Below are 23,459 nucleotides of genomic sequence, written 5' to 3' on the forward strand. Positions count from 1 at the left end.
ATTCAAGGACCTGTTATAGATTTATTTTTCCTTTACTTAGAATTTTTACACATAAGACTTTGATAGTCTATATTTCATCCAGAAATTATCTTTTTTATTTGGATTTTTCTGATGTCTTTTTCATTTCTCTTGCCAATTGATTCATATACCTCATAACTCAGCCATGCATCCCTAAATGATCCCTGTGTTTTTTCAATCACCCTTTTCAAGGGGGGGGGATGTAAAAATATTATTTTAAATTGAAAAGTTTAAATTCCTTTTGAGAAGAATTTTAGGTTAAGAAACATGCTACCTCTCTGAATCCAGAAACTGAACTGTTTGGAGAAGACACCATGAAGATGCCTCCAGACCACAAGCTATCCGAGAAGATCAAGAACTTTGGGGGTAGTTGATTGAACATTTATTTGTATTTATACTTTCATACAGCCAAAGGGGACTGCCCCCTAACTTGTTTTTTGTCAATACATCTAGCAATTATTGGTTTTGTTCTTTTTTCCTCTTATCCTCAAATTACTGTAATCTTATGTTGATTATGTTTTCATGATCATTTTGGGGGAAACTTTTCCAAATAATGATCAAAGGGGGAGTGTAAAAATGGAGATTTTGAACCCCAGACTTCAATCCCCAGAAGTCCTTGGCACTTCCCAGAGTGCCCTATAATCTCACCTGGGCCAAGAACACAATTTGTATTTAAACTGTCAGTACCGCCTAGTTGGTCTCTCTTCTTCCACTTCTAAGCACAGGCAGGAAAGATGTCAGTGGCTGTGAATGGGCTATGTGCCCTAGGCATGTGCTTTCTTATTTTGTATTTCCTTTATCCTTGATTTCTAATAATCTTTAATAAACCTCTAAAAATATAATACTTTTAGTAGAGAAACTAATTTAACTGTTACAATTGTATGACTTTACTTGACATTTTAAGGCTGCTATGAAAAAAAGAGAATCACAGGCCCCAATACATCAGAATTAGAAGTTGTACTTATGAAATTCATCTAAAACATATATAAATTATACTAACAGATAGTCATCTTCCAAGAAGAGTTAAAATTTGTTTTGACAAAAGACACTAAAACAAAATTTCTTTTTTAGTAAAAGAGTCATTGAAATGAGATCCCTGAGTTCTAATTCCAGACCTCCCAATGGTATAAGATGAAGCATCACAGAATCTAGTTCTGGAAGGTACTTTGAAGATACAATATATAGTCCAACCCCCTCATTTTACAGATGAGAAAGCTACCACAAGATAGCTTCACTTCACACTTCTGAAATTCTCACTCATCATTTTCCTCACAACAATGTACATTTGAATATCCTCTTTTTAAGGAAGATCTTGCCACACTGTAATGAAAGCTATATATAAATATGAAATGTTATGTAGATTTTGCAATCCAAAGTTTATTTTCAATTCTGAGGATGAATTCATTCCTAAAGTCTCTGTACAAATGTTTGAGACTAAAAGAAATTCTACAATATATCTTCCAAGCAGTCCTTTAAAAAAATTGTGTCTCAAAAAGCATATTTTTTATCTGAGACCATTTTTTATATTACCTTACCTGATTTACCTTGGAAAACTTCAAAGATTACTGGTATTTTTCCACTATGGCAATAGAACATATTACTGTAATAAATTCTTCATATCCCTCAGGGCCTCTTGAATAGTTTACTGTCAAGAATGATGACTAGGGGGGGAAATAAGATTTTTCTTTCTATGGCAAAGTATGTACAACTGACTACCAACAAATAGGCTTAGGCTTTGCACGTACAGAGACTTTGTGAGACAAACAGTGTGTTGTTCCTCCTATCTCTTGCTCCCTAGGCATATTGTGCATTTTTTAAAAATTAATGTCAAGCATATCCTTTTATTCATTGTCTTGTCAAAGCAAAAGACTGGGTATCTCTCTGCTTTAAAGTGCCTTGCTAACTTAACTCTAATAATAGTTAAGAACAACACTTTCAGATCTCTCCAACCAAAGAAACTAATATGTAGTCCACAAACATCAACCTTTGGGATTTGTATTGAAAACTAATAATCAAGATAAAACCATTAGATTAAGTTATATTTCTGTTGGCAGATATAAAAAGTCTCAGAGGCCAGTTTACTATATATACTGTATAAAAATTAGTAGTTAATAATTTGTGTTACTTTATTCCAAATCCTTAATGCTTTTAGAGTATTTTTCCTCAATATTACTGTTTTCTAAAATTATATTGTCCTTTGAAAGATATAGTTCTCATCTATTGAAATTATCTGAGACATGTAAAAGCAGTTTCCATAATCAAATTCGCTCATTATATATTTTTATCACTTTTTCAAATTGGCAACATGAAGGTATGCCTAATGAATCCATCTAATACAGTCAGAGCTAACACATTCAAATTCTAGATTCAGTATAATCTGTATTCAAATCTGACCTTTGATAAAAACTAGTTATGTGACCTTGGGTATATCACTTAACCCCAAAGGCCTCCCAGATAATTCCCAAAAGCTATGATTTGGAGAACAGTTACTCTCCCAAGAACCTTCTCACAACCCTCGTATGGATTGGAGAGAGAATATATATAGCCCTACTGCCTGCCATTGTGGCTTCGGAGTCCCAATCAGTGGGCCTCTTATTTATTATAAAAAATCTGTCAGTTATATTTAATCTTTTAAAATATAAATTTTTTTCACATCTTTTGTTTTCATAACATAAAATTTTCTCTTACATCTCCTCTTTTCCCACTTCAGAGAATTCTCCCTTATAATAAAAATTATTTTTAAAGAAAAAAAGAAGAAAAAAGTTTGTTGTTTTTTAATGGTAAAGATGCCCTTTTAATAGGAGTACTATGAATAGATTAAGGGAAATAGAGCATTTTATTTAGCTTGTATATTACTTGTATCACAGTGCTATGAACAACTACCTTCAGAGTTCAGACCAGAATCATAATTGACATAACATCAAAATTCATTTGCCAAATTTCAAATGTGTTTTGGAATAAATCTGCCCATCTTCATCCTAAGAAGTTCTACTGCCTCTTTTCCCATGAAGGCACTTATGCAAAGCATAATTTCTCCTTATGTTAGCTATTTGATGGCTTTGCTGTTTTTTGAGATACTCTTCAGAAAGAGAAGGTAGATGGCTGATAATAATGTCAAAACTATGTGGAGTAAACTTTTGGGGAAAATTTAAAGAATTGTCACAATTGTCATAAAAAAACTTCTCTTCATATACAACAAATATTTTGTCATGTTACAAGATATATACTGAAAAGTCTTCACCATTCAACTCCTTCAATTTCTGGCAAACACTGGGGGCACTGCTATGTGCTATTCCACTGTACAGTGAAAAAAAAATCTAATAGTATATGCAATGTTCCACATCTACAGACTTCCACCATCATTACCACCACTACAAATGATTGGAAGGTGGACACCATTGCCTCTTAAACATGAAATATTTGCTTAATAATAAGACAAAACCAAGAATAATCACAACTTTTATTCAATAAAAATCAGAGCAGTGATAATCAAATATTTATTAATATAAGACAAGAGAAGAAAAACTAAGGTCCCCATCTCAGCCTATAAATATGTAGAGAAGGTTTTAAAATCATTGATCCTTGCAAAGAGAAGTCTGTAACAAGAGTCATGGGCAAAACTATTTTTCTTCTATCTGTTCCTCTTCTGCTTCTTATATAGCTCTCCTAATGAACAAAGCCACTTCTCTTATACCATCAGATCAACTAAGATTTGACAAATTCTTTTGGCACACAGCCACCCTTGGCAGAATGTTGAGAAAGTATTGTTGACTCTTTTAGTGACAAATATGTTCCATTAAATTGGAAAACTTCTAAGTTCCTCAGATATGCTCTAAGTTTCTGAGGAGTTTTTCCTTAAGTGGTAGATGATGATAGGGTCATGAAACCTACCCCCAGACAGATCTCCAGATCATAAAAGATTTAGTTTTGTCCAACGAGCTCTCAGAAATCCAAGTCTCTTCTCCCCACACCAAAAAAAAAAAAAAAAAAGTCAGATTGCAAAGCTACTTTCCATTCTCTGTTTCTTTCTCTCAAATCAGAGAAGGCAGTACAGAACAAGCTAATCACCTCAGAGGTTTCTTGTTTTAGAGATTTCTCTAGGCTTTAAAGGGCACTAGAGAATAATAATCCTGGAGAGCTCTCCACACAGCAGTAGGGTTGAGTTCTTTTCCAATATCTAGTCATCTCTAAGCAAAGGAATGCCTATTTTTCAATGAGTACAATTCTCAATACAATCATAGGAAAGCCTTCTTGTCAGTTCAGCTGGTGTCACCTTATATATTGTGCCATCTGTAGTCAGTTTTCCTCCTAGATTCCTATATCTTCTGTCTCCGAGTTGTCCTGCATTCATATTCTTTCTTTTCTCGTCTTCAATTCTTTTTTCTGTCAGTTTTATCTTACAATATCCTCCATCATCCTATAACTTTGAATGCTTCATAAGCAGTAACTCATCTCCAATTTATGATATGAAACTCAACATTTCCATCTTTCTGTTTTGTATGAACTCAGATGCCCTCATAAAATCTTTCCATTGAATCCATACAGATATCCAATTTACAAGTTTTCTTATAACTATTAAAACTTTAAAAATAATTAGATGTGAAAGAACTAGTGGACCATTATGATATCCTTCAGCCATTTATTTTCTTAGTCTTTATTCTTCTTTAAATGGATCATCTCAGATTCATCTGAGGGAGATTTTTTTGGCTTAGTTTGGTTTAGGTTTTTTTTTTTTATCTAGTCATTACAATAGTTTAGGTTTGTTGAACATTTAATCTTAATATCTGTAAGGCTGTGTTCCATTTTTTTCTTCACATTTCCTTGTGAAAAATTTTTTCAGCCTTCTTTCAGCAAGGATCTTGTTCACATACAAGAAAAACAGTGAGACAGACAGACAGATCATGAATTATACACTTGTTTTGAATGGTGTTTCTCTTTCTATTATGGACTCCTGGTTTTTTATTACTTTGTGGAAATGCTATTGATTTTTGCAGATTAATCATGCTATTTTTCCAAGTTATTCATAATCTCAATCATTGGAGGCTCTTTGAAAAAATTTTGGGGTTTCTTAGTCATCCTTTCTGTAAATAGTGTCTTTCAAGTCAAAATTTATGCTTTCAATTTCCTTCTCCAATCCAGTTGCTATCAGCAGAATTTTTAGATTGTGTCAAAAAAATAGTGAGGAGAAAGACCATCATTGCTTTGCCCCTCTATTCTTTGAAAGATTGCAATGTTTCTTAGTTGAAAACACTGACTCTTATAATTAAATATAGACATTTTACAACATGAAAAATGCCTTTTCAGTATTAGCACTTTTTAGAGTTTTTACAGGAATTACTTTTTTTCAAAAATTCTTTCTGTAACTGTTGAAATAACCTTATAGATTTGGTTTTGTTTTATAATAATTGTATTATTTTTAATTACCTTTATACCTATTATGTAGATCTTAATCATAGTGATGCATGTTTGTGTTTAGAAATGTCACTGACAAAATTATATTTATACTTAAAAATTATATAAATTAGAAATTACAAATCATACAAATTTCAAATCTATACAAATTCAATATAACCTATCTTTGCATCTATAGTATAAATCTAATTGGCATGTATCTATGTGGTGATATTCTGTCTATACCTATATGCATGTCTATATGTATGTATATATGTACCACAAAGTTGATTTATACTATAGAGGCATAGATAGTAACACATACATATATAAACATATGTACATTGTTACAATCTTTTCTGCTTATGTTTATTTTAGAAATTTCTCTGCAACTATTCACTTATGACATTAATTTGCTTAATCTCTCCCTGGTTTATGTGTCAAGGTCATGTTTTTAAAAAAAAAGAGTTTGGTAGACTGCTTTCTCCATTTTTGAGAATAATTAACATAACAGATATTAGCTGCTCTTTAAATGTTGGTAAAATTCATGTTATTGCATCTGGAGATGAGCTTTTTTGTTGTTCATGGGTTTTTTTTTCCCTTCCATAATTCCATGATGGTTTTCTTAGTTTTCATTTTATGGGGCTATTTTCATGTTCTATTCATTTATTTTATATTTTCTGTAGATAAACATCCATTTTCTTCAAAGTTTCAGTTTTACTAGCAGATAATTTTAAGAGACCACAGACAAGAGTTGTGTCAGATGAATGGGTGGAAATGGATTCTGATATGCATAATAGAAAGAGACTTCCAAATCAGTCAAATCACAGGTCCATATGAGAATCCTGGGTATGGTATTCAGAGGTTGGCCTTTTTTTAAGTTTCTTAATTTTAATTTATCTAGTACATTTCAAATATATTATGCCACCTCCATGTGGCATACTTACATATCAATATGACTTACATATCAAAATCATTGTAGGCATTGTCATTGTATTATATTTGCCCTCTTGTGCTCTGCTCTTAGATAATTAGTTTTTCACCATTTTATTTTGTAATTGCTCAGTCATTTCAGTCACATCTAACTTTTCAAGACTTCATTTTGGGATCTTCCTGTCAAGGATTCTAGAATACTTTCCCATTTCCTTTTCTGGATTATTTTCCAGATGAGAAACTATGGTCAATAGGAAGTTATTTAGTTCAGTTTGGGCATTTTACTAAAGATTAACCTAGAGTTACAGAGAGAGACAGTGACTCCATGACTTGGCCATGGTCATAGAGAAATGATCATTCAATTCTAAAACTAAGGATGAGGGACTAATGTTGAAAAAAGCTATCTACCACCATAGGAACTAAGCACACCATTCTTCATTTACTTCCTCCATGACATTTTCTTTAGTGTAGACAATTTATGCCTTCTTTCACAATAGCATGAACATGGAAATATGTATTACATAATAACACATGTACAACCTACATCATACTTATCACTTGCCATCTTGGGAAGGGGGTAGGGGTGTGAGAGAGGGAAAGAACATGGATTGCAAAATATCAGAAAAAGATTTTTAAAATTGTATCAATATGTAATATGAAAAAAAATAAAAATGAAAGTGAGATAAGGTGAAATCATAGACTAAATTTCCAAGATTGTTAAAACTAATAGGAACTTTAGAAACTACCTTATCCTACCCCTTAATTTTAGAGTCCTAGAATTAGTATCAAAGTAGGGAATAGAGTCCAGAATTTTATTGCTAATGAGATGTTCTTTCAACCAAGTTGTTGACATTTGAACCTCCTCCCTGCACAGTTGGTAGGTACTAGGGGAAAGAAACACCAGCATTTCCAGAATAGCAGCTCTTGGCTTCATTAATCCGGATGAGCAACTGAATAGGAAGGGAGGAACCAAATCTTTCCGTATATACATTGGCCCTGAGCTTCCCTTACTCTTTTTATTAAAAAAGCTTGAAGAAAGAAAAACAAAACTAAGCATGGAAGACTGCAACCATCTCAGGACAGCTTGAAAATCCCCAAATGATGAAGTTCTGAAAGTTCTGGTTCTAGTATTGAGGAAACAGAGAACTACATAACATATCATGACCTCTCAGTAGTGTCTGGACCTGCTTGAAAGGCCTACTTCTCTCTAGACTGATAAAGGACATGATGCCCATTACTCATCCTACTACTGGCCACCTGGCAGTTGTGCTTCCCTCTCTGTGAGAAGAATAAGTTACCCATTCACCAACTGGCATTGAGGAAACCCCTTCTTCAGACCATGGATAGGACCAGTATTAGGCACTTAGTTGTTGCTTCTGCATAAAAACAGGAAAATGTAAATTATATGGATTAATATGCTTAGTGATTTAAAACATTTTTTACACATAATCAGTCTTTTCACGTATTTTCTCATGGAAAACAGAGAAGAATGAATTACAAGGTTGAAAGGTCAGTGGGGGCACAGGGCTGGACTGGATTCTAATTAGATTAGAAAATGGAAGAAGTCTTGGCAGTTAGAAAAATAAAGAATCTGAGGAAAATAATACATTTGACTGACTGGTATTCATAGCTGGCATGCTTGAAAGTAGCAAAATGTACAATGAAATTGGACCTAAAAGAAAGTTTATACCATTGATTTCGGGGAGTAAATAATTAATAAGATGGTTATAGTCCTCTGTGCTTTTGTTTTATGCTTTCTTCCATTAAATTAAGAATAGTTGTTTAATTAAAGATGTTTGTACCTTGAAAAGGTTTATTTGCTATCTAATTGGTTGCAGCAATAACTTCAACTGTCCAAATTGCTGTGTGGGATTCTAAGGTTTTATTATTCCATTGATATCCTCAAAATACAAATGGTCATAATGTACTTATAAAACAAAAATATAATGAGTTCCAGAAGATGTATTTTAACATAAAATGCATGAGGTGGTGATTAAAGCCATAGAAAGAACGATGATTTGGTAATATAAAATTCTAAAAGTATGTAATATCATACATTATTTAAAAAGGTATTTTAATAATTTTTACTATTTGAGTCACATTAGAAAATGAAAAAATACATTCACTTCACCTTAAAGCATCCAGCAATAGTCTGGAAAATATTTTGGAAGCTTCTAATCCTCATTTGCTACATGGCAGAGGTAGTTAGAGTGCCAGACCTAGAAACAGAAAGACCTGAATTCAAATGTAGCATCGGATACTTACTGTGTAACCCTGGGCAAGTCACTTAACCTCTGCCTACCTTAATTTCCTAAATATTAAATGGAAATAATAATAGCACCTACCTCCTAGTGTTGTAAAGATCAAATGAGGTAATATTTGTAAAGAACTTAGCCTTGTACATAGCAAATATTTTTCCTCATTCTATAAATAATATTTTTATGATAGAACTGAATTCCTTATTGAAAAAATCTGAATCCTCTACTGAGGGTCTTCTGTTTTTGTTCCTTTTGTCCTCCTAGACCAAATTCAAAGAATCAAGTTTGTTTCTCTGTTCTTGTTTTAATAACTATCATCACCACTAGAAAGTTCTATTTTAGAAAATTATTCTAGAAATTTATTCCATCATACCTTCTAAGTTGGTCACAAGTTTCATTACAATCAAAATTTAAGATTGCCTAAATCTTATATTTTTTGCAAGTAAGGAAAGAAATCTACTTCCCAAAAGTGTCATTCCTACTTTTTTAAAGTGTCACACTCATGATTCTGAATCTGACAGGATCGATGAGGTCTTTTCAGTAAGATTTTTCACTTGAAAACTTTACAAAAGTAAATTTTGATTCTTTCCTATTAGTTGATCACTAAGATCCCTTCCAGTTCTTAATCCTATGGTCCTTTGCTTCAAAGCTGGTGTACCTTCTAGAATTTCCCATTAACAAGGGATTTCTACAACTATGTTACAAAACTCAGAAGGTCTGATTTCAGCTGAGTTCAATTAAAATTTCCTCACCTTTCCCATCTAACCCATCTGTCAACTCCATCTGCTTACATATTCAAAATGGATGAATCATTTGTCCACATCAATTTGACCAGGAAAACATACCAGACCCTTATAATTTTATAATATTAATCAATCAACAAGAATTTATTGTGTACTCCATGCTAAGTGCTAGACATACAAATAAAAACAACAAAATACCTGACCTCAAGGAGCTTATATTCTAAAAGTGGAAACAATACATGCTTACATAAAGATGGAGAAATAAGTGGACAGACAGACAGACAGGGATAGTTGGATGGATGATATAGATTTGTGTGTAAATGTACATATGTATGTGAACAAATGTGTTCACATACATATACACACATATATATTACATATATACATACACAAGTTAATGAGGGTTAACTATCAATATTCACTGCATACAAACAAAATACAATTTATAACTGCACACACATTCCAGATATAAAAAATTATAAACTCTATTTCCATCAACTGTTAGGGAAAAACAATTTCATTCTAGTTCATAAATTTCTAGTAGGAAACAGCTAAGGCTCATATCATATTCATTCTTGGTGCACAACTATGGTGTCACTCACATAGAGATAATTTCAAGGTTTATCTCAATGAACAAACATTTGGACTGGCATGATAGGAGCATTAGAATATAAATCAGAATATCAACTGTACCACTAATTTGTGGTATAATTTTGGATACATTACAATTTCTCTAGACATCATATGTAAAATCAGGAAGCTTAACAAGAGGATATCAAAGGTTAATTTTAGTTCTTACTGATTGTAAGAAAATAATTCCATATAGACCAATGATTTCTAGTATTTTTTGTTCCTTCAACCTGTTTCAACAAATAAAAATATATTGTGAGCCCCAAGACAATTTCATCTACACAGCACTTATGATTTTCTTTTAGATTTATTCATTAAGTACTTACAATAGCTACAATAACCTTGTCCAAAAAGGCTCCCAATTTAAATTTACATTATATAATTTTAAAATATGAACTTTTATTCTTTCTATAATTATGGAAGTTCTAAATATAAAATTATGAAGTGTAATTATAAAATAATTACAAATATATTATGTGGGACATTCTGTAAGGATGAAAGTAACCAGTAATCACAAAATAAAGAATATTAACATGAAGTCTTGCAGATAATAGTTACTATTAAATGCCATGATGCAATTAAATATTATATAACCATATAAATATAGAAAAAGACTAGTAAAATAAAGTTAATATGAAATCCTACAGATAATATTACTATTTACTAGTTATTTCTAATTTTTATAGTAACTTTTCTGTAAGACTTCATATTAAATCTCTTTATTTTGTGATTTTTGTGAACTATATATGCAATTTTAATTAAATAAATTATGTCATGTAAGATGCTTAGCATAAAAATACAATAACTACAAGTAAACTTAATTTCAATGTTGAACATTTTTATGTAACAAAAGTCTGAAATATTTGGCTCAATGCCAGATGAATTCCAATTTAAATCTGGTTCCACATTGTGATTATGTATGTATTTTGAGTGTACCCAAGTAAAATGAAAATGCTTCCTCATACAAATATGTAGTAGAAACTGATTGGATCATTTCACAAGTTCTTGTGCTGAAAGATGGAAATTCATTATTTTTTTTTTTATTTTAAGCCATCTAACCTAACCAGTCAATAAAAATGAATAGCTTATCAAAATGTTTTTTCTTTACTGGATTATGATTACTACTTTATTAAGTTTAATTAGTTTATGTTAACTTTGAACTTAAAGTTCAATTTCTTATGTTATTTCATTTTGGACAGCATACACACCAATCTCTATTTAAAAAAAAAAAAGAGGATATCTCCAGATATGGCTTTCTTCTTTTCACTAGCATACTGATCACACTCTCACCAAAACTCTATTATATGATTGACCAAAGTTGCCAATGAGTTCATTTGAAAATCCTCCAGGCAAATATAGTAAGTAGAGAGCTTTAAATTTAAAAATAGTCTTATTACCACAATGGTTGGGTAGTATAATTATTATTGTCACAGGACATCTGTGAAGGCTAAAAGATTGCACATGCCCAATGATCATGGTATTCAAACATTCTTACATTCATGTTGCAAGAATGTTAACATTCAAAATGCCTTCATCATATTATTACCAAGCTGATTAGGATCAATTAAAGGGTAGCAGAGAAAAGTGAAGGAGCTGCAGCATGCAAATGATGGAATCTACATGTATTTGAAGTCTTCAGTAGTTTATTCTAAAATGTCAAATCCTTGTGGTGATTTGGAAATAATATAACAGGTTGAGAAACTGCAAGAACTCATTACACTTAGTAGGAAGCTGTTAGAGTTTGACATAATTGCTGTACTAATACCAAAATCATAATCATGAGGAATTCAAATTTTTACAAAAACAAATATATAATTTTCAAATCTGCACATGCTTGTGTCATGAAGGGAAAAATACTTATTTGTATAATAATTGCTGCTTAAGGTGCCATTAAGTTTTTTTTCATGTGTACCCCTTGAATCATCATCACAAAACTGTAAGTTTTATAACCACTAAATAGAAATTGCTCATTCAAAGTGTATAAGTCCTTTGAATAGCAATAAAATTCAGTAGCTAGAAAATGAAGTAGCATCTTTCATTTAAATATATCATAAGGAAATCCCACAAACCATACTCATAATTTCCCTGTCTGATTCTTGTCAACTCCTACATTTGGAGCACTAGGGATGACTTCTGGCCATATATGATGTGTATTCTCTTTCATTTATGTGAAATAATGAAGAGATCCCTAATATGCTGCTAAAACAAAAGAAGAAATATGTCAGTAAATGTACAAAAGAGATTGGCCTATCTTTCCATCACAATCTCCCATTCTAACAGTGCAACCAGAAACAGGAGGACTCCCTCAAGGTGGCTAAGTGATAGAATGGAAAGAATGTTCAGCCAGATGTCAGAAAGAACTGAGTTCAAATGTGACCCAAGACACTTTATTAAAGTATGGCTCTGACCAATCATAGAAATTACCAGAAGACACCAGAAAGAAAAAAAATTTAAATACTAATTAACCACACTCAGGGTACATAAAATGTGGCAACTACCACCATATAGGAGCAGAGAACATGGAAGTAAATATTATAAGAAGCAGGTGATATAAGCATATAACCAGAATTACTTCACCAAGAAACTGGAAATTAATCTACAAGGGGAAAAATAACATTTAATTAAAGACTGGAAAAAAGGATTTCAAATAAGGTTATTCCCAAAAGAAGAGGCGAACCGCAATGTCTTAGTCAAAGGAAAGTACAAGGGTCCCTGCATATGACCTCAAATAAAGGGGAGGGCCAGATAAAGGATAGCTCGCTTGTGGCAAAGAAAGATTTTAAGACAACATAATTCGCAAACATTCAGACTAAACTATTATCAAAAAGGAAATTTAAAATAAAAATATGGGAGTCAAAGGAGAAAAGTAAAAGGCACATATAAGTGAACTGTCAAAAGACATTTAATAAAGATGTTCTTACATTCTAAGGGAGGGGGCGATGTCTCCAGGGGTCATAGAGGTTGTCAAATGGGAAAAAATACATCCAGTGATTTTCCTAAGTTTTGATGATGTAGAGAAAAATATACATAGAAGGGGAAATGGGAGAAAGAAGGGAAGGGGGAGGTATTATATAATTGGGCTGTGTGTAAAAAGTCTATACAAATGTAGAAAGAGGGGGATGAACAGTCATCACTTGGATATCACTTTTATCTAGACTAGTCAGAAGAGAACAAAATATGCACACAAATAAATTCACACACATGCACACAGAGTTTCTGGTAAAAAATACAATAAGGATAGAGGAAGAAATAAAAGAGAGGAAAAGAGAAAGAAAGAAAGAAAGAAAGAAAGAAAGAAAGAAAGAAAGAAAGAAAGAAAGAAAGAAAGAAAGAAAGAAAGAAAGAAAGAAAGAAAGAAAGAAAGAAAGAAAGAAAGAAAGAAAGAAAGAAAGAAAGAAAGAAAGAAAGAAAGAAGAAAGGAAGAAAGAAAGGAAGAAGAAAGAAAGAAAGGAAGAAAGAAAGGAAGAAAGAAAGGAAGGAAGAAAGGAAGGAAGGAAGGAAGGAAGGAAGGAAGGAAGAAAGAAAGGAAGAAAGAAAGAAAGAAAGAAAGAAAGAAAGAAAGAAAGAAAGAAAGAAAGAAAGAAAGAAAGAAAGAAAGAAAGAAAGAAAGAAAGAAAGAAAGAAAGAAAGAAAGAAAGAAAGAAAAAGAAAGAAAGAAAGAAAGAAAGAAAGAAAGAAAGAAAGAAAGAAAGAAAGAAAGAAAGAAAGAAAGAAAGAAAGAAAGAAAGAAAGAAAGAAAGAAAGAAAGAAAGAAAGAAAGAAAGAAAGAAAGAAAGAGAGGGAGAGAGGGAGAGAGAGGAAGGAAGGAAAGAAGGAGTAAAGGAGGGAGGGAAGAAAAGGAAGGAAGAAAGAAAAATAATTTGCAATAGTCCAGAAGCAGAAAGCAAAGAAAGAAAAGGGTATAAGAGAATGAAATGGAAGGAAATACTCAATTAAGTATTATAATGATAATGAGAAAAGGAATAAAGTTACCCTCAAAAATAGAAGATAATAGAAAAAGGGGTGGAAAGAAAAATACAACAATATTTTGTTTATACAAAATACATTCTTATTCTTTTTTTCTTTCAGTGGATAGAGGAGAAGGGGAAATTAGTGTTTATTATTTTAAAAAATAATTTTTTAAAAAGATCATAGGTCAGCTGTGTGACCCCAGGCAAGTCACTTAACCCCCATTGCCTAGCCCTTATCATTCTTCCACCTTGGAACCAATACATAGTATTGATTCCAAGAGGGAAGTTAAGGGTTTAATAATAATAATAATAAATAAATAAATTTTAAAAATATCACAGGGAATAATGGTGAAGTGGTTAGGTGTTCCAAATTTATCTATAACTATACCATATGATTCATTTCTTGGAGGTCTCTATTAGAGCTATTATAAGATAATGCTAAAACCTATAGGATGAAAAATATATTGTAATTTCCCATGATTTTGAATGTTTCATATTAAATTCCTTTTTCTTGCTCCCAGGGGAATGTAGCATAGTGTTGTGGTTAGAGAATTATAATAATAATAAAAAAAAGATGGGTTCAATTCCCACCCCTGATACATGCTGGTGTTGTGACTCTGAGCAAATTGCTTAATCTCTCAGGGACTCAGTCAATTCTCTAAGATTGGAAGTTACAAAAAAGATACTGATATGCAAGGCATTCCTGATAATGAAGAAATTATTGGTCATGTAAAAAATGAATAAATAATAGGAAAAATGGAAGAAGTATGAGTTAAAAATTCTGTGAGGGAATTATTGGAGAGTTAAGGAAGACAGGTAAAATTGTCAAGAAATATCCTCTATGTTTAGGTTATCCACCACCATAGAAGCAACTGCAGACAGAATCTGAACGCAAATTGAAGCATGTCATTCTTCACTTTATTTCCTCCATGAATTTTTCTTTAGTATAAGTGATATGTGTCTATCACAACATGACAAACATGGAAATAGGTATTATATGATAACAATGTGCAAACTATATCATATTACCAGCCATCTTGGGGAGGGGAGGATAAGGATCACAAAATGTCAGAAGATATTATTTAAAAATATATCAACATGTAATCTGGAAAAAAAATTTAATGTTTGCTGAATTGGAAAAAAAAAAAGATTCCCTGAATTGGCATTGAGAAGGAATGAAAGTAGAAGCAGGTGTATGTAATATTAAAATCTGCTTCTTCCCTGAAAAACACCTGGGCTCTTTAGCTAATGAACAATACAACAGCTTCATGTCCTTTAATTAATTTTATTTTTCAGTTACCTACTGTTATTTGTACCCAAATCAAAGTCTGTAGTTGGAGCAATCTCCCATCTGGGTTTTGAGTACTTTAGAAATACTAAATATGTACTTGTGGAGGTATGTGAATCAGTGGTAGGGAAAAGAGGATGATGTGACCATAAAAGCTGAAATCAACTAACATGAATGTCCTTCCCAAATGGAATTTTGCCATGAAATCAGAAGAAAGAGAAGAGAGTACAGGGTCTCTGTAGGCTGGGATTCCAATAGCTCCTTGTGTTTGCAAATCTCTTATGGTTTCTGGCTCTAAATGTCTACTACAGGATCCCTATATTTAGTCATACATTTGCTTTGTGTAAGAGGATTGGCAAATTAAGACTACAAACTCAAGTTTCAGATAATAAATATTTTAATGTATTTGTTCTTTGTACATGTGCCCAGAGCTCAGAAAATTACTTTCAATTGTTTAAAATATCCAGTGATAATTCAAAGTTTGAAATCTGTGAATTGCTTATTTACAGATGGAAATCCTGAAATTGACAGTTGTAGTCAAAATACTCTGTAGAATCTATATAAAATGTTAATAAGTGACCAAAATAGAAGGAGAGAATCCCCCTTTTCCTTTGTGCCTAAGCCAAAGGCATGAGTGTTTGCAGGGGGGAAAGTCTAGTCTAGTTAGTTTTATTTTTGCACATATCTCTGTACTTCTCAGATATAGCAAGGACTGGTGGGGAAAGAATTGTGCACAGGGTATAAAGTTGACTTGATTTCTCTTATCTTCACTATTTTCTCATTTGGTCAAGATTGACAATTATTAAACTGGGTAGTTTTTCCGAAGATTTGTAATGGTAGGAATATATCTCTGTGTGTGTGTGTGTGTGTGTGTGTGTGTGTGTGTGTGTGTGTGTGTGTGTGTGTGTAAAGCCACCCTTCTAACCTTTAGTCATAGATTACCAGCTGCTTACTGAACATTTCAAAATGGATATCTTAAAGACTTCTCAATTTCAGTGTTCTGAACTTGTACTCATATTTACTCCCAATCCCACTCCTTTTCCAAAGTGTCTTACTTCTGTTCATCATTCCCAGCCGTTTCCTCACCATGCTGCTTACATTTTTGCCATCATTCTTATCTGTAACATATCCCCCCTAACAGACTTGAAGCTGACATCCCCTAATTCTGGTAGATGAATTTTTACAGTATGTTGTGGAGTCTCTAGGAACTTCCCAACAATGTCCATATAACACCACCGGAGTATATTCTCCCTTGTATCTCTATTTTATGTCTTGTCTTACCCAGCTAGGATATAAGCTTTTTGAAGACAAGGATTACCTACTTGCTTATATTTGAATCCCCAGTGCCTAGTACTGTTAGGAATTAGTTGAATCGTGTTTTTTTCCTTTGTGATCTTTGAATCTTTGTAGACACAGTCTGAGTCATCATTGATGTTACACTTCATAGAATTCTAGCTTGAACATAGTGGACAATTATTTTTTAGAATTCATTAAATTAAATTGGATTTTCCACTTTACAATAGGTCCATAAACCTGGAGTTGAAAGTGTTTTAATACTTACAATACATTCATTGGGTGAGGGGAAGGATAGTAATATAGAGGGAAACATATAAAAATTGTTGATTTTATTAACAGGAAAAGGGATGAAGGGTTTGGGAATAGAAGGAAGGAAAAGGTAATTGCTAATATTGTCCCAGATATTAAACCATCTAATACCTAACCTAAAATCTATAAGCTTCTTAAAATTAAGTCCAACAGGGTAACAGAATCTCACATGCAATAGTCCTTGATAACCAGGAGTCCCAATTGATGTTCACAGCTGCTCCCAGCAGGGTAGAGGTCTTTCTCCAGTCAGGCTGTCCATCAGGCTGATCAGATATATTCTCTCATCCAGCTGAAATCCTCAAAGGCCAGTTGTTGATGGATGATCAGGATCTTTTCAGTCACACACCTTACTTCTCCTGCTGCTCCAGAGAGAGTGGCAGTTGGAAAAAACCCTCCTCAATGTTTGGAACTTTGACCCAGTAGGCTCATGAGATTCTAATCTTATTCTAATCTCATAACCCTGCCAATCATTTGCAATTGCTACCTTTCCTTGATACAGAAGGAAGTTTGGACTCCCTCATTTTACAGATGTGGAAATTGAGGGCCAGGGAGGTCAAATGATTTTCCTAAAATTATAACTGAGTGAAGGGTCTCTGACTCCCAAGTCATATAACATAAATGTGCCACTAATTACCTGCTATTGAAAATACTTCCCTCAATGAGACACTTTCAAAATGAATGATATAGTTTTCTATTTGTTTTCCAATGCAGTCTATTTCAGGTCTCTAAATTTTATTCTGTATCTTAGTAGTAAAGAAGGAAGAATGATAGATGAAGAAAAAGTCTGAAGTACTATACCAATTAATCACCTCTACTGACAGCCTTATTGATTAGAATGAAAAAGAATTTTAGATCTATTTAGAAGGACCCCATCCAACATATACCTCAGTTCCCAGTTTTGTATTTGTATTTATTGATATCTATTGGGTTAACTTTGTTTTAATTTCTGATTCTTTTGATTTTATTCCACCTCCACTACCCTACCCTTTTTCTTGCAGAGCATCATTTGTAATATATGATAAAATAAAAAGAGAAAAATAGAAATTCAAGAAATTGAACACATTTATTGATTGGGTCTAATGGTACATGCAAAATTCCAGTTCCCTGGTCTCTTACCTTTGCAAAGAAGTAGGGAGCGATGTATTTACCCTTCTCTTCGCTCATTTGTAATTGATCATTACAATAACATAGTGTTCAAGTTCTTACTTTCTGCTGCTGTTCTTTCCATTTACATTGTTATAAGCATGTATATTGTTTTCTTGGTGCTACTTACTGCATTTTGCATGTGTTCATGTAATGCATCCTATGATTTTCTGAATTTTTTTATTCAACATTTTTATACTATATGTCATCACATTTTCATGCTACAGTTTTAAAACTATTATTTAATCAATGGAGATTTTTCTATTTCCAGTTCTTTGATGACCTTATTAATATTTTTGTGTATATGGAATATTAGGGACTATCAATGGGCTTTTAGAAGAAAGTTAATTTTGGTTAATTTCTTTGCAATAATTCCAAATTGCTTTCCAGAATAATTGGGCCAATTTACCAAGGTCTACCAATAGTGTATTTGTATTCTTGTCTTTTTTCAACTTCTCCAATATTGACTATTCTCATGTTTTATAATATTTGCTAGTAGGGATTTGGAATAGCCTTTCTATGGTTGTTGATAGTTTGCAGTTTTTCTTTTATGAACTATTTTTTCATATATTGTTCTTGGATTTATAGATTTGGGGTAGTTTCCTAAATATCTCAGATTTCTCACCTTTATCAGAGGTATTTAATTTACCTTCTTGTTTAATGAGAAAATTGAAGTATATCATTCTTCCCTTTGTTTATTCAATGAATTTTTCTCTAAAATGAGCAATATGTGTTTTCTTTCATAATATGATAAAGGCAGAAAAATGTATTATGTGATAATATATATATAGCCTATATCATATTACCTGCCATCTTGTGGAGGGGGCAGAGGCATGAGCAAGGGAGAGAGCATAGATTGTAAAATGTCAAAATATGATTATTAAAAATTAGGTCAACATGTAATTTGGAAGAAAATTAAAATTAAATTTTAAAAAATCAAGGAAACAAAGAATGAAAACCACTCAAGGGCAGACTGAGTCATACTATATGTTTTATACATACTGATATATGCATGATTTATCTGCTCATGAAAATAGAGATTATTTCATTACTTTTATTTATATCCCCAGCAATAAACATTATGACTGTCACATAATGTTTGTTACATAATAATTGTGTGATTAATCCAATCCTCAAAACCAAATCTCCCAGGTTATAGGATAGTACCAGAACTTCACAATGATTTTCACAAGGCATCATTGTACATCTTCATATTTATTTATACATGAAGAACTGACTTTACTAGTATAGACAGTATATTATGAAATATACTAAGCTGTTACTTTTATGGGCAAAATGAGCCATTTCCCCAAAGGAAATATAATCAATGCGACTTGCTAAGCTTCACAGTGGTGTCCAGAAACACTTTTCCCTGAAATGCTGGGCTTTTGTCTGGAATGGCCTAACCTTGTTGCTTCATTTCTCTTCTTCATTTGCCTTTAGCCACAGGGTGCACTTAAGAGCTCATTCATGACTGGGGAAATAGTTTGTGCATCACTTAAAAGGAAAACAGATTGTGGCTTTCCAAAAAAGAACCCAAATCCTAAGGATCACAAGTGCCTGTTTGTGTCTTTCTCTTTGCTTACTGTTATGCTGCATAGATGAAAAGCAGGAACTGAGGAATCAACAATTCAAGAGGAAATAAGGAAAGATGGATGCCAAGTTAATTGATCACATGAACACTGCATACAAGATAAAACAATATAGGCATGATACATTTAAGAGCTGCCTTTATAATATTATAAAGAAATCAATATAAATTCTAGATGGCACTGATGGTATCTAGATGTATAAAATACTGGATTTAAAATCAGGATGATATGAGTTCAAATTGAGCTTCAAATACTAGGCAAGTTACAACCTTTCTCTGCTTCACTTTCCTGATCTGTAAAATTTAGTTAAATACATTTATTCTTCTGGACTATTGTGAGGATAAAATAAGATCTTATTTATAAAGTATTTTACAAATCATAAAGAGCTATATAAATGTTGTCTATTATCATGACCAAAACTTTGTAGAATATACACCAAAACTCAAAATCCATTGCTCTCTTTTCTGGGACAGAAAACTACAGAGCAATGAACATGGTATATGAGGTGGTTTGCATTTCAGTCAGATAATACCTTTTGATTGGTAATGTCTGTCAGCAAATACAATATTTCCCATCCATTGCTTCTGAACTCAGAAACAAGGAAAGGTCAAAGTTTGTTTTTTTTTCCTTGAAAAGTACCTTCTTTAATGATTTAGAGATTTAAGAACTAGAACCCTTGTTACTGATTATTTCTGATCTGGGAAAGATGTATTTGACACTCTGAATTAGAACTTAAAATGAATTTCTTCAAAGAAATATAATAAAGGTTGGCTCAGTTCTTTCTAGTGTTACACTTTCCACTTCAATAGTGTAAATAGGCTTTTTACATTAAACCTAGTAACTGAAACCATCTTATTCTTTTTGTGCCAAAATGCATTCCAACTTCAAAATAACCAGCTTCTAAATCTAACTTTGAAATATCTACACATAGAAATAAACCTCCAACACTCCATCTTTCATGACTGGTGGATGGCAGTGCACCAGCTTGTAATAATATATATCCTAGTAGGACACCAGCTGCTTCTTGATGGCCATTGGAACAAATTATTTCCATCTACTCATTCTACTGGAAAAAATCTTCACACATTCGGGTAGATATTCCCCTAGACCACTAAATAAGTTTTAATCTTGTTGGCTTTCCTCAACCTAAGACATGATCACCCAATTCCAATATTTGGAAAGCAACCTTCAAATATGCTAAAAAATAATGTGACTAAAATGTCCATACTCTTTGACCCAAAAAACTGCCAGCCAGGCATATATCCCCAAAGAAGCCAAAATTTAGAAAGAAAGGTACCATGAACTCGAGAATATTCACAGCAGTGACTTTTGGTGATAGCAAAGGACTTGCACAAAGATTATTGATTGAGGAATGCCTAAAAGATTTGGTTTGTTATAGTCATGATAATTATAGGGCAAATTTATGTAGTACTTACTATATGCCAACTACTATGCTAAATACTTTAAAATTATTATCTCCTTTGGTCCAAACAACAACTCTGGAAGGTAATATTATCCCAATTTTATAGATGAAGAAACAGGCAAATAAGTTAAATGATTTGGCCATTGACACATGGATAGTAAGTATTTGAGACTAAATTTGAACTAAGGACTTCCTGATTCAGACTCAGCACTCTATCCACAGTACCTTCTAGCCAAGTAGAATGGAATGTTACTATATAATAGGAAATGACAAATATGACAAAATTAGAGAAGCATTAAAAGACTTAAATGAAGGCTGAAATAAGATGACTATCATAATGTCAATGTAAGGAATAATAGCACTATCAAAAACTGAATGTGAAATCTGGGTCATTATAATGTTCAAGTTCCACCTCAGAGAAGTGTTTTAAAAAGTACTTTCCAAATTTCTTTGCAAAGGTAGAGTGTCCGGGGGTATATAACTTTGAATATATAGTCCTACATGAGTTTTATTGAACTGCTTTTCTTTTTCTTTTTAATCTTTGGCACAAGAGGTGCCTCCTGGGGGGTATATATATGCACTTAGAGTTGAATATAATACAAATACAAGGGACATTAATTAAGTTTATTTTTTAAAGAAAAGAGAAATGTTCTTTCCTCCTCTCTCTTTTCCTCCTCTTCTTATCCTTTTTTCTCATTCTTTCTGCTTCCCATTTCTTCTTCTCTCTCTTCTTCTTTGTTCTCTGACTTCTTTCTCTTTTTCTATAATTATATAACTCAGAAATTTAAGGGATTATTATATTGTTACAATAGATAATTGACTTACAATATCCCAAATGATAGTTTCCATCTTTTTCTGAGTTATCTTTAGGAAATGTGAAACTTTACTGAGTCAGTGAGTGCTGGTTAAGCAATGAAAAGCCTTTATATAAATTAGCTTAAACTTAAAGGATGCTTTCAGATATAGATAGGAGTTTCTGAAATTGAACTCCATATAACTTACTTCTTCAATAAGCTATGTGATTATTTTTCAAAATCATGTTAAACGTATCAGTAAGATTTGAAGAACTAAAACCACTTTAACAATAAGAAACAAAAAAATGGTCTACTGGGGTACTTTAAAAATTACTAACAATGCTACCTATTTTGTTTACATAGGACTCAACAATTAATTTCACTTGTCATTAAATAGATTGTATTTACCCTTGCCTCACCCCAAAAATTTAGTCATTAAATTAAAATCATACAAGCAGAGACACAAGCAAAAAATCATAGCAAAGTGCCATGTTTTGCTAAAATTCTCTGCCCATCAATAAAATATAAAGTGAATAAAGGCATTTTTTAGAAATGGCAGACTCTAGAATAACAAGGGGAAATTATGAGGGACAAAGCAGGAATGAAAGGGAATAGTTCTTGTAAATCTCAAGCTATATAATAAAGCAACAACCCACACAACCATTTGGCATTGTTTAAAAAAGAAAAAATAAACAATGGAACAGACTAAACAAGGAAGAATTAGAAATAATAAAACTCAAAAACCCATTGTTCTGGGAACTGGAAAACATAAATTATTAAGAAAAGAATTCATTTGATAAGAATAATATATTTGGGAAAACTGGAAAATAGTCTCATAGAAATTAGACTTAGACTAATAGGTAATATAATGTTACAATAAATATATAATTACATGTAACTTTTAAATATCATGCACAAAAAATTGGAAGAGAAAGAGATAATTGAATGGTGATATGTTCTTACACAAGAGTCAGAAACAAGATAAATTTGATAATTTCAATTAGATAGAATTGAAAAACTTGCAGAAATAAAATTAACTCACCTAAGCTAAGAAAGAAAGTGGTCAAATGGAGAAAAAAATTGTATCACATATCTCTAATAAAGGTTTAGTATCTAAGATATATGGGAAACAAATGAAAATATGACTCAAAGTAATTTTTAATACTTAAGCAGCCAAAGAATATGAACAAAAAATTCTCAAAGGAATTACAAACTATTAACAACTATTAAAAATAATTATATAAATTACAATATAAAGAAAAATACAAATCAAAACAATTCTGAATTTTCACTTCCCATCCAAAAAACTGAGTGCTATGGGGAGGGAGGGAATGACAAAAAACAAACAAACAAACAATAGTTAATGTGGTAGGGAAACATGGAAAGACACACTTTTTATGACTTTGTTGGTGTAACTTTCAATTGAAACAACCATTCTAGACGGAAACTTAGAATGATGCAAATAAAGTGTCTATAACATTCATACCTAGTGAAACAGTCTTCCTACTACTAGGTGTATATACCCCCACCCCAAGGAAGTCATTGATGAATTAATACATGATCTTATTATTAAACATCTTACTGAAAAAAATTAGAACAGGAGATCATATTCATTTCCCAGGTCTAAATAGATATATTCTTAACCAAATAAGAGATTGAGGTAATGAAAAATTAAATAAAATAAGTCACTT

Source organism: Monodelphis domestica, chromosome 2 (genome assembly GCF_027887165.1).
Source record: "Monodelphis domestica isolate mMonDom1 chromosome 2, mMonDom1.pri, whole genome shotgun sequence".
Taxonomy (NCBI): Eukaryota; Metazoa; Chordata; class Mammalia; order Didelphimorphia; family Didelphidae; genus Monodelphis; species Monodelphis domestica.